Genomic DNA, 13,468 nt, shown 5'->3' on the forward strand with positions numbered 1-13,468 from the left:
GGGGATGCAGGATGATATGCATCGGTCTAAGTGGACCGGCTATGTGTGCACGTACTGATACCAACTACAAATTAGACCTCAGTCCTTGATCCCTAGGCTAGAAGAGGAAGCAAGAAAAGAAACAGTTCTTAAAGAGGGGGAGCCCCAGTGGTGTAGAAATGGGTCTAAGGATGAACACTGCAGACAGTCAGCAGGCTACTGGTTCAAGGATAGAACAGACCTTGCTGAGAGGACGAGAATGCGGTGAGATTCGCTCTTTGGACAAAGATGCCTGAGCACCTGCTCTGGCCTCAGCGCAGTCCTGGGATATAAACACGAATGGAATGTTCCCGTCATGTTGCTCAGAGAGGACTCCTGGGAGTCGTAAGCTGGGAGTGGGTTGTGAGGTGACACGGGGGAGAAGGGAAGGCTAGTGTGAGCTGACTGTGGCTCATCGCGAGCACTTGGACTTGACGGAAGAGCTGGTAGTTGTGCTGGGAGGGCAGCTGGGGGATGCTGTGTGCACAGGTACAGTTCATGAAAACGACTGGGTGTGCGCCGAGGCTACGTACGGGATGACCAACAACAGTCGATAAAGTTGTCAGAGGCCGAGGTACCCGGGAGAGGCCTCGAGGGGAAGAGAGCGGAGGCAGGATGGAGAGGCCGTCGCGCGAGAAACTCAGCAGAACTTAGAGGGTAAGTGTGGGAGCCGCCAGGAAGAGAGAAGCTAGACCCCAACTGTCAAGTCCATGGCCTGAGGACTGGAAAGATGGTGGGTACCGGTTTTGGCGATAGGACAGTCACCTTGCTGGGGAGTTTTACTTTGGCAAGGAAGATACACTCGGTGATAACAGATCTCACCTGTGACCATCACCACCCAGGAGTCATGGTGGGGACCACATGTCCCCACGAGGAAGGGCCCTTCAGGAGTCATTAAAGGCACATGCACAGTCTCCAAAAGAGGCGGGAGAGATGATAAGGCAACTCAGAGTCTAGTTCGTTACTCAGGTGGCTTCAAGGGATGGGCAGTCCCGTTCTTGCGGTGAGTGGGTTATGGAAATGCGGCTCCTTGATCCTGGGAGAAGCCGCCCAGGGGGATCTGCGGCCTCTGTGGTAATTCCAGGGCCAGTGACAGCCGTGTCAGATTTGGTTCAGAGCTGGCAGAGTGTCGTCACAGCAGAGATGATCCAGGGCTGCCTGAGGACAGAGGTGGCCCTGAGGAACCGCATGCCGGCCGTAGCTTCACAGTCACGTGTGGTTTTTTGGCTTGGGTTTTGCTCACACAACCTTGAACTTTTTGTTTGTTTGTTTGAAATTGTGGTAAGATACATGCAACATGTAATTTACCAGTTTAGCCACTTTTAAGTGTACAGTTAACTAGCATTGCTTACATCCACGGAATTGTGCAGCCATCCATTTCCAGAGCTTTTTCCTTATCCCCCAAAACAGAAACTCTACCCATTAAGCTCTAACTCCCTGTTCCCCCCCTTCCCTAGCCCCAGCAACCTCTCTTCTACTTTCTGTCTCTATGAATTTGACTATTCGAGGTACCTCATTGATGTACATGGAATCATGCAGTATTTTTCTGAATTTTGTGTATGGCTTATTTCACTTGGCATATGCCTTCAGGGTTTGTCCAGTGTAGCACGTGTCAGGATTCCATTCCTTTGTAAGGCTGAATAGTATTTCATTATGTGCATGTACCACGTTTTATTTACCCATTCATCTGTTGATGGACATTTGGATTGTTTCCCCCTTTTGGCTATTGTGAAGAGCGCTGCTGTGAACGTGAGTGTGCCCGTGTTTGGGTCCCTGCTTTCAGTTCTTTGGGGTATATGCCCAGAAGTGGCATTGCTGGATCATGTGGTAATTCTGTGTTCAACTTTTCTGAGGAACCACCATACCGGTTTCCGTGGTAGCCGTACCTTTTTACATCCTCCCCACCCCCCAAGCAATGCACAAGAGTTCCAGTTACTCCACGTCCTTGCCAATACTTGTTATTTTCCTTTTTTTTAAATAATAGCCATCCTCATGGGTGTTAAGCTCACACTTTATTTGATATTACTGTTTTTAAGATTTTTTTTTGACGTGGACCATTTTTAAAGTCTTTATTGAAGTTGTTACAGTATGGCTTCTGTTTTATGTTTTGGTTTTTTGGCCGCAAGGCATGTGGGATCCTATTAGCTCCCCGGCCAGGGATCGAATTCGCACCCCCTGCATTGGAAGGCAAAGTCGTAACCACTGGACCGCCACGGGAGTCCCTCACACTTTATTTTAATCACTAGACGCCCCTTGCTTCAGGGCACAGGATGGCTTTGGGGAAAAACCTACTTGATGCAACTCTTTGGCGAAAAAAAAAAAAAAAGTGTGTATTAATATCAATTAGCCAGACAATAAAAACAGAATGTGGAAAGAAAGAGACTCCATCAAGGATACTCCAGACTGACCTTGATAAGGACCTTGAGGAGGGTGGAAATAGGAACAGTGTCACCAGGGAGAAGAAGTGGCCTTTCTAGGGTGGGTGAGAGTTTACTGCAGGAGGGGAAGAAGGAAAAAGGGAGCCTGGGGGTAAATGACCGAGGAAGCTGGAAGGAGGAGAGGAGCAGTACCTAGAATTCACTGACCTCATCCAAACAGTGAGGGGAACGCCAGGTCCAGATGAAGGGGCAAAAGGACAGGCTGACTGCATGGTGAGGATGTAGAAAAAGCGAGTGTGCCGGGCCCGGAGAGAGGGAAGAACAAGGGGAAACAGCTGGAGGCCCCGTGGAAGAAATAACTGCAGTGACAGGTCCCACAGAGCCGGCTCCCAGGTGGAAGCATGACAGAGGGGGACCCAGAGGACAGCCTGGGCAGGACACGTGTCGGGCATGAAACCAGAGAGGAGCCCCATGGCTTGTACGGTGTGTCGCCGACTGCAGAGCCCACCTCCGGGCTTCGTAGTTTGCTCTGCTTGGAAGAGCATCTCATGGGGGAAGGAAGGATGGAAACGATGGCGTTTGCAGCTCAGGGGAATAAAGGAGAGGTCTGTTAAGGGGAGAGAAGGGAAAAACTACCGCATTAAGCAGTTGTTTGGGTTGCAAATATAAGAAGAAGTATTCGTGTGAACTCAGAGAGGTTTGGGCAGGTAATGGAGGAAAAATGTAGAAATATCCACTGTCTTCCTGTCTGTCCCCCGCAAACATCATCTGCATAAAAGCACTAGTGTCAACATAGGCTTTGTTCCAGATTTTGCAGGACGTAGAAGAGAGGCTTCACCATATAGCCCACAGCCAGCCCTCAAACCCACACATACCGCTGCGTTAAGAGACCCTCCCCACACACACCCTCAGCATCCTTCTTGCCTCTCCTTACTGTTACCAAATCGGGTCCAGCTGCTTGCCGCTCATAAATCACTACTGGAGAGAGACAGAGAGACAAACGTTGGTAGAAAGGAAAGTTGCTTTTAATCAGAATGCCGGCCGTCTGGGGACACAGTGGATTCAGTGTCCCCCCAAAACCACCTCCAAAGATTCTGCTCAGCCGTGAAAGGTTTTAAAGGGAAATAATAATCTCAGTGAACCATTGAGATAGGGGGTCCGAGTCCTCGCCGTCTCCCACTGCGTGCAGGCATGTGTGCAGGCTTGTTGATTCCTCGTGATCTTTCTTTAGATGCTGTCTTGTTCACAGCGTTTGTTGTCGAGATTACTGAAGGGGAAGCTAAGGAAGAGATCTGGTCATCCGTTAATTACTTATTCTTCATTTCGACTTCTTTGATCTATGGAAAGAACCAACAGATTAGGCAAGGTATTGTGTGGTCAAACGATGTGAAAGGGGTGCTAGGGCTGGAGATGAATAGAGCATGGGGAGCATCTGGTGGAAGGTTAGTGACAAGACAAAGGGGGCCGCTGTAGAGAGCTCTTTCCTGTCAAAAGGTGCTTATACTACCTTCATTCCTTTAATGTTTGTTGACTGCCTTCCCCAACTCAGCCGTCTCCCCCAGCATCCATGTGACTCTTCTCCATCCTACCTCAAAGCTCACCGGGGCATTTCCCAACAAAGCTGGGTGTTCCTCTTTGCGAACCTGTATCAGCTGCTTAAAAGAAAATGTAAATGTGTTCCATGCATCGTAAGCACAGGGAGGATTCAGCATAGAACCTGTATGGCCTCCCCAAAAGCAGAAAGTTTAGCAAATAGTATTCAGGATCCTAAAAAATAAAGAAAGAGCACAGGGGCTTCCCTGCTGGCACAGTAGTTAAGAATCTGCCTGCCAGTGCAGGGGACACGGGTTCGAGCCCTGGTCCAGGAAGATCCCACATGCCGCGGAGCAACTAAGCCCATGCGCCACAACTACTGAGCCTGCGCTCTGGAGCCCGCGGGCCCCAACTACTGAGCCCGCGTGCCACAACTACTGAAACCCACGCGCCTAGAGCCCGCGTTCCGCAACAAGAGAAGCCACCGCAATGAGAAGCCCGCGCACTGCAACGAAGAGTAGCCCCTGCTCGCCACAACTAGAGAAAGCCCGCGCGCAGCAACGAAGACCCAATGCAGCAATCAATCAATCAATCAATCAATCAATGGTGAGCACATAAAAGATGACTTGGAAACTGTTTTGGTCCCTTGGAAAAGGGCACCCATAACCTTATTCTTACTCTCACCCTTTAGAGGTTCAAGCAATATAAAGTTCTATTGGTGGGCTTCCCTGGTGGCGCAGTGGTTGGGGATCCGCCTGCCAATGCGGGGGACACGGGTTCGAGCCCTGGTCTGGGAAGATCCCACATGCCGCAGAGCGGCTGGGCCCATGAGCCACAACTACTGAGCCTGCGCATCTGGAGCCTGTGCTCCATAACGGGAGAGGCCGCGATAGTGAGAGGCCCGCGCACCGCGATGAAGAGTGGCCCCCGCTTGCCACAACTAGAGAAAGCCCTCGCACAGAAACGAACACCCAACACAGCCTAAATAAATAAATAAATAAATAAATTAAAAAAAAAAAAAAAAAAAGTTCTATTGGGAAAGCACATATATGACATGGGTCATCAAATAGGGAAAATTTGTTGAGAAATTATGGCAGATATGAGCCGAGCAAAGTATAAGATTCTTTTTTTTTTTTTTTAATTTTATTTATTTATGGCTGTGTTGGGTCTTTGTTTCTGTGCGAAGGCTTTCTCTAGTGGCAAGCGGGGGCCACTCTTCATCGCGGTGCGCGGGCCTCTCACTATCACGGCCTCTCTTGTTGCGGAGCACAGGCTCCAGACGCGCAGGCTCAGTAGTTGTGGCACACGGGCCCAGTTGCTCTGCGGCATGTGGGATCTTCCCAGACCAGGGCTCGAACCCGTGTCCCCTGCATTGGCAGGCGGATTCTCAACCACTGCTCCACCAGGGAAGCCCAAAGTATAAGATTCTTAAGTGGAGAAAGTGGTTTCTGGAGCCTGACTGTCCAGCCCAAGAGAAGACTTCAGCTGCATAAAAGGCGTCCCCTGGAGGAGATACAGAGGCCCTGAGCAGGCCAGGTCCCAGGCTCCCAGGAGGGTTTCTGGGAGCTTCCTCTCCACTGGGTACCCCTCAGGGTGCCCTGATTCTCCTGACACTGGACCAACCCCATGGGCTGTGGCCTGTTAGGCTCTGGGGATGGATGCACACCTTGAGCAAACCGGTACCTCTCAGCCAGGGACCAGGAAGCTGACAGACTTGCCAAGCAGCATTAGGCCCATCTCTCTCGCTTGCCTTCAGTAGATAACTTAAACAGCTGTGGGTGTGCTGACAACCCCGAAAAGCGCTGCCCTTGGGATGAAATTAATCTTGTCACCACAAGCTTACAGATGAATGGGTAAAGAAGATGCGGTACATATATACAATGGAATACTACTCAGCCATAAAAAAGAATGACATAATGCCATTTGCAGCAACATGGATGGACCTAGAGATGATGATACTAAGCGACGTAAGTCAGACAAAGGCAAATATCATATGGTATCACTTATATGTGGAATCTAAAAAAATGATACAAGTGAACAGAAACAGACTCACAGACTTCGAAAACAAACTTATAGTTACCAAAGGGGAAAGTTGCCGGGGGTGGGGGGGCGGCGGGTGGTGGGATAAATTAGGAGTTTGGGATTAACATACACACACTATTATATGTAAAATAGATAATCAACAAGGACCTACTGTATAACACAGGGAACTCAATATTCTGTAATAACCTAAATGGGAAAAGAATCTGAAAAAGAATAGATATATGTATATGTATGACTGAATCACTTTGTGGTGCACCTGAAACTAACACAACATTGTAGGTCAACTATACTCCAATATAAAATAAAAATTTAAAAAAAAAAACAGCACAAGCTTGATTTGCTGATTGTTGACAGACAGATCGCCCTGTTCTATGTCAGCCTCCCTTCTATAGACTGCTGAAAAAATGAGGGCAGGAAAAGAAGAATGGCAGATGACAAATGTGCATAAAGTCACCCAAAGAGATGGCGGCAGTAGTGAAACTAGTGCTGAAAGAAGGAACTGCCATAAAAGAAGAGAGATTCTATCATGAGAAATAATGACAGCTGTTCACAATCTTTCTCCATAAAAGGTATGAAAAATTTGGAGAAAACAGTGTGGAAAAGGGGAATAGCTTTAGAGAAAGGAATATTCCTACTTACTTTTGGTCTTGGAGATTTTCTCATTTGATGCTTAAAAGCAAATACATGATCAAAAAATATTTTAGTTAGGAAATACAAGGACACAAAAACTGAATTTACGAGTGTTCAAGATAGAGGTTACATATGCTCTACTTATTCCATTTAGAACTTTTTTTCAAACCATAAATATGTGAGAGTGAACTAGACATATCCCAAAGCGTGTAGCATACTTAAGGCTCTTCAAAGAGAAAGGGAGAACTTAAAGTGAGAATGTGAGAAAGTAGGCATCCTTATCTGGGGGCTTTAAATCTTGTCTTGAAAATAATGCAATTTTTCTGTTTATAAAAATAGTACTACTATATATAAAATAGATAATGGATAAGGACCTACTGTATAGCACAGCGAACTCTACTCAACACTGTGTAATAGCTTATATGGGACAAGAATCTAAAAAAGAGTGGATACATGTATATGTCTAACCGAATCACTTTGCTGCTGTACACCTGAAACTAACATAACGTTGTAAATCAACTATACTCCAATAAAAATTTTTTAAAAAAGAAACATATAAAATTTAAAATAAAAAAAAGTACTCATTTATTTTAGGAAGTTTTGGAAAATATAGAGAAGTATGAAGAAGAAAATTTAAATAATCTGTAACCACTACATTTTCATGTTTTTCCATCCAGCTGTTTATCTATTTTTCTTTTTATAAAATTATGGTTGTAATATACATTTTGTTGATGAAAATTCAGTTAACAACCAAGTTAAGAAGGAAAAAAGGGGAATTTTATTTGAGCCAAACTGAGGATTGTAACCAGGGAGACAGACTCTCAGAAGCTCTGAGAACTGTTTCACCTGTTAGAAGTTAAAGGCACAGTCATACATTTTCGAGACAAAGTATCATACGTCAAAATGACATACTGATATTTTACATAAAGTTCACCAAGGATACATAGTCCAGGTAAACAGGTAGGGAGCAGCAAGTCACCATGACCCCCTACAGCCCTGGGAAAGAACTCTCTTCTTTTAAGAAGTTACATTGCTAACCTCAGAAGAAAGGGAAAAAAATTGATCTTTACAGTTGATCAAGCATTCCCACCTTTGAGGACCTTTGCTTAAACGTGTAATGCAAATGCACACTGCACATTAGGGAGGGAGGGAGGAGGCATAAACAGACAGAGAGGATTTCATGTTTAATTTCTCTTGTGCTGCCTTAAAATATAAATTTTATTTCATCAATTTATTACTTTTTGCAATCTGACTTCTCACTGAACGGTATATTGTGATTATATATCCAGGTTAGTAAATACTCTCCTAAAATGTCATTTTAATATCTTCATCTGATGTGCAGTTATTTAACTGGTCTCCTATCCTTGGGTATTTCCATTCTTTCCAATTTTTTCAGTATAATTTCCTTTTTTTAATTGAAGTATAATTGAGTTATAATATTGTGTTAATTTCAGATGTACAGCAGAGTGATTCAGTTATATATATATATTTAAATATATATAATTATATTTTTATATATTTCAGATTATTTTCCATTATAGGTTATTACAAGATATCTAATATAGTTCCCTGTGCTATACAGTAAATCCTTGTTGCTTATCTATTTTATGTACAGTAGTGTGTATTTGTTAATCCCATACTCCTAATTTATCCCTCCCTATCCCTTTACCCTTTAGTAACCATAAGTTTGTTTTCTATGTCTGTGAGTCTTTCTGTTTTGCACATAGAGTCATACGTGTTATTGTTTAGATTCCACATATAAGTGATATCATATAATATTTATCTTTCTCTCTCTGACTTACTAGGTGTGATAATCTCTAAGTGCATCCATGTTGCTGCAAATGACATTATTTCATTCTTTTTAGTGGCTGAATAACATTCCATTGTGTGTGTATATATATATATATATATATATACCACATCTTTTTTTTTAATATAAATCTAATTCCTTTTTTTTCTTTTTTTAATTAATTAATTAATTAATTTTTGGCTGTGTTGGGTCTTCGTTTCTGTGCGCAGGCTTTCTCTAGTTGCGGCGAGCGGGGGCCACTCTTCATCGCGGTGCGCTGGCCTCTCACTGTCGCGGCCTCTCTTGTTGCGGAGCACAGGCTCCAGACGTGCAGGCTCAGTAGTCGTGGCTCACGGGCTTTGTTGCTCCGCGGCATGTGGGATCTTCCCAGACCAGGGCTCGAACCCGTGTCCCCTGCATTGGCAGGCAGACTCTCAAACACTGTGCCACCAGGGAAGCCCTATACCACATCTTCTTAAACCAATTATCTATTCACGGGCACTTGGGTTTCCATGTATTGGCTATTGTAAATAGTGCTGCTATGAATATTGGGGTGCATGTATCTTTTCGGATCAGAGTTTTCATCATTTCTGGATATATGCCTAGGAGTGGGATTGCTAGATCATATGGTAACTCTATTTTTAGTTTTTTAAGGAACCTCCATACTATTTTCCATAGTGGCTGCACCAATTTACATTCCCACCAACAGTGTAGGAGGGTTCCCATTTATCCACACTCTCTCTAGCATTTATTGTTTGTGAACTTTTTGATGATGGCCATTCTGACCGGTGTGAGGTGATGCCTCATTGTGGTTTCGACTTGCATTTCTCTGATAATTAGCAATGTTGAGCATCTTTTCATGTGCCTCCTGGCCATCTGTATGTCTTGTTTGAAGAAATATCTATTTAGGTCTTCTGCCCATTTTTTGATTGGATTGTTCGTTTTTTCCATATTGAGTTCTATGAGCCCTTTATATATTTTGGATATTAACCCCTAGTTGGTTGCATTGTTTGCAAATATTTTCTCCCATTCTGTAGGTTGTCTTTTAGTTTTGTTGATGGTTTCCTTTGCTGTGGGAAAGCTTTTAAATTTTATTAGGTTGCATTTGTTTATTTTTTGCTCTTATTTCTTTTGCCTTGGGAGATGTCTAAGAATGTTCTCTTCTAGGAGTTTTATGGTATCATGTCTTATATTTAGGTCTTTAAACCATTTTGAGTTTATTTTTGTATATGGTGTGAGGGAGTGTTCTAACTTCATTGATTTACATGTAGCTGTCCAGCTTTCCCAACACCACTTGTTGAAGAGACTCTTTTCTCCACTGTATATTCTTGCCCCCTTTGTCATACATTAATTGACCATAGGTGTGTGCGCTTATTTCTGAGCTCTCTATTCTGTTCCATTAATCTGTCTGTATGTTTTTGCACCAGTACCATGCTGTTTTGATTACTGTAGGTTTGTAGTAGTTTCTGAAGTCTGGAAGGGTTATGACTCCAGCTTTCTTCTTTTTCCTGAGGATTGCTTTGGCAATTCTGGGTCTTTTGTGGTTGCATATAAATTTTAGAATTATTTGTTCTAATTCTGTGAAAAATGTCTTGGGTATTTTGATAGGAATTGCATTAAATCTGTAGATTGCTTTGGATAGTATGGCCATTTTAACAATATCAATTCTTCCAATCCACGAGCATGGGGTATCTTTCCATTTCTTTAAATCATCTTCAATTTCCTTTATCAATGTTTTATAGTTTTCAGCATACAGATCTTTCACCTCCTCATTTAAGTTTATTCCTAGGTATTTTTTTATGTGATTTTAATTGGGACTGTTTTTTACTTTCTCTTTCTAATATTTCATTGTTAGTGTAAAGAAATGCAGCAGATTTCTGAATATTGATCTTGTATCATGCTACCTTGCTGAATTCATTTATTAGTTCTAATAATTTTGTGTGGCGACTTTAAGGTTCTCTATATAGAGTATCATGTCATCTGCAAATAGTGGCAGCTTTACCTCTTCCCTTCCAATGTGGATACCTTTAATTTCTTTTTCTTGTCTGATTGCTGTGGCTAGGACTTCCAGTACTATGCTGAATAGAAGTGAGAATTTAATGGGAAGGCTTTCAGCTTTTTACTGTTGAGTATTACATTGGTTGTGGGTTTGTCATAAATGGTTTTTATTATGTCGAGATATGTTCCCTCTGTACCCACTTTGGTGAAAGTTTTTATCATGAGTGGATGTTGAATTTCATCAAATGCTTTTTCTGAGTCTGTTGAGATGATCATGTGGTTTTTGTCTTTCCTTTTGTTAATGTGGTGTATCACATTGATCGCCTTGTTCCTACCCCTGGCCCAACTTTCTGTTGTACTTATCTTTTTTGTATTGATTAGTAAGAGTTTCTTGTATATTATATATTACAAATAGTTTTCCCAGTTTGTTGTGTGTGTTTTAATTTAGTCTTTGATTATTTTTGATGTACCAGTGTTTAAAAATTTTAATATGGAAACTATCAATATTTCCTTGTGGACTCCTTTGCTTTATACATAAGCCTCTCCATGATGAAATTAGATCAACACTCACCTATAGTTTTTCTATTTCCTTTATTATTTCAGTTTTTACATTTAACTGTCTAATCCATCAAAATCTGTTATGTCATTTACTTAAGAATCGATATAAGAATTTTTTCAAAGTTTTTTAAAAATTTAAACCAGTTCATAATTAACAACCCATAATTCCCCCTCTTGATCTGAAATGTGGTAACTGATTCTGCTCTCCCACTTTTGAGCAGATACTGACTCTTCAGAGTATTTCTGTTCCTACTTCTGGTCACTCATCCCTGTTTCCATTACTGGATCTCTATCTGCCATATTCACGCTAGTGGTCTCTAGTTTTATCCCTAGCCCGCTTTGCTTTTAAACCTTCAGGGTCTTCTTGGGTAAACTCATCTGCTCCTGTGACTTTTTAATATATGTGTCTCCAGCCCAACCCCCTGAACTTTTATTCTGTATATCTAGGTGCTTACTGGCCAATCCCCCAAAGCCTTAAAATCAGCACATCCAAAACTGACCTTTTTTTATTTCATCCTGTTCTTTTTGTGTATTCTCTCCCTCATTTCTTTATACCACCATCTACCTGGTCTCTCAAACCAGAAACTCTCTTTCATCCCACATAGCTGATATATTTCCATATACTATCAGTTTAGCTCCCTGAACATTTCTGAGATCTCTCCCCTCACCTCCATCCTCATGGTCACATTTATTGTCTGACCAACTGCAGAAGCTGTAGGTGGTTGATCTGCCTCTAGTCTTGCCCCTTCAGATCTGTCCTTCCCCTTTCTCTAAATTAGTCTAGTATAAAAATCTGACTTTGAATCCCTCTATTTAAAACTGGATAAAATAGGAGCTCCTTAGCATGACCTACAAGTGGTCCACTCATGGTGTCCGAGGAACTATTAATACCCCTCCAGGCTCATCTCTTTGTACTCACTTCCACATGTCTACACTCACACTTTCTCCAGCAATTTCTTAAATATGCCCTGCTGTAACATGCTCTTTTGCCTTTTCACATGATAGTCTCTTCATCCGGAAGACTTCTTTCACCTCTGCCTGGAAAATATCTATTCATTAATCATATGCCAGTTTAGGGGGGAAAAACAGACACTGGTCTGTGAGCCTTGGCATTCCACCCACCTGGCTTTTCACAAAGGTGGTCTGCTTGCCCTAAAGTGGGAATTGGCCAAAAACCGAAGATTTCCACCGTGGGGTTGGACAAACTGGGGAGAGTATGAAACATCTTTAAACATCTTTAAAGCACTAAAGAATAACTTACCTGAACTAGGACTTTCCACTGCCTCCGGTCTCATCACCCACTCAAAGCACTGAATGAGGATGTTCCAGCCACACTGTAAAGAGAATATTCAAATATTGCTTCAGCAAACAATGAAGGGGGTCAAAGAGAACCTCCCCATACTGTTCTTGCACAAATAGCAGACTTGGATTAGAACTGCCCTCTAAGTATAAAAGAAAAAAAAAAAAAGAAACATTGGACCTATGCAAATATTCTGCCAAGGTATCAAGGACCAGACTCTAGTGTATGAAAGGCTAATGGAGCACTCACTTGGGAAGAAGTCTTCTTCCAAAAAAACCAAAGAACATTTTAGGTGACTGCTTTATAGTCTCCAAAAAATGTAAAGCAAACATAGAATCTGTGAAACAAGAGCTCAAGGGAGAGATAAAATAATGAGTTGAAAGGGAGGTAGAAAAGCTAAGGAAAGAATTTGAGAGGGGGTGGGGAACACCATTAGAAGGAGCAAAGAGTCTTTCTTTGTCTGGCTTACTCTACTTAGTATGGTAATCTCTAGGTCCATCCATCTTGCTGCAAATGGCATTATTTCATTCTTTTTTATGGCTGAGTAGTATTCCATTGTATATATGTGCCACATCTTTAGCCATTCATCTGTCGATGGACATTTAGGTTGCTTCCATGTCTTGGCTATTGTAAACAGTGCTGCAGTGAACATTGGGGTACATGTATCTTTTCAAATTATGATATCGCTTATTTGTGGAATCTTAAAAAAATGATACAGATAAACTTATACACAAAACAGAAATAGGCCCACAGACATAGAAAACAAACTTATGGTTACCAAAGGGGAAAGGAGCAGGGGAGGGATAAATTAGGGGTTTGGGATTAACAGATACACACTACTATATATAAAATAGATAACCAACAAGGACCTACTGTATAGTACAGGGAACTATACTCAGTATTTTGTAATAACCTGTAAGGGGGAAAAGAATCTGAAAAATACAGATATAAATGTATGTATAACTGAATTACATTGCTGTACACCTGAAACTAACACAACATTATAAATCAACTATACTTCAATAAAAAAATAAAATAAAAAGAAGGAGCAAAGAGTATAACACATGCTACAGAAAACCAAATTAATGACATGGAGGACAGGCTTAAGAAACTCGCACAGTAAGCAAAAGAAAAAGACAAAGAGTCAGATCAAAGCAGCTAGAGAGAAGATGACAGAAATGAAGACTGACAACAGCATTCCAACATTTGGATACTGATGTT

At 42.2% G+C, this 13,468-nt stretch overlaps 1 protein-coding gene across 3 annotated transcripts in view; it reads left to right on the forward strand.

The window, feature by feature from the left end:
- Positions 1 to 13,468, forward strand: part of GNG4 (G protein subunit gamma 4) — a 71,336-nt gene that overhangs the window by 38,028 nt on the left and 19,840 nt on the right. The window lies entirely within an intron of this gene.

The sequence above is a fragment of the Balaenoptera borealis genome, assembly GCF_965194805.1.
Source record: "Balaenoptera borealis genome assembly, chromosome: 10".
In the NCBI taxonomy this organism is placed as follows: domain Eukaryota; kingdom Metazoa; phylum Chordata; class Mammalia; order Artiodactyla; family Balaenopteridae; genus Balaenoptera; species Balaenoptera borealis.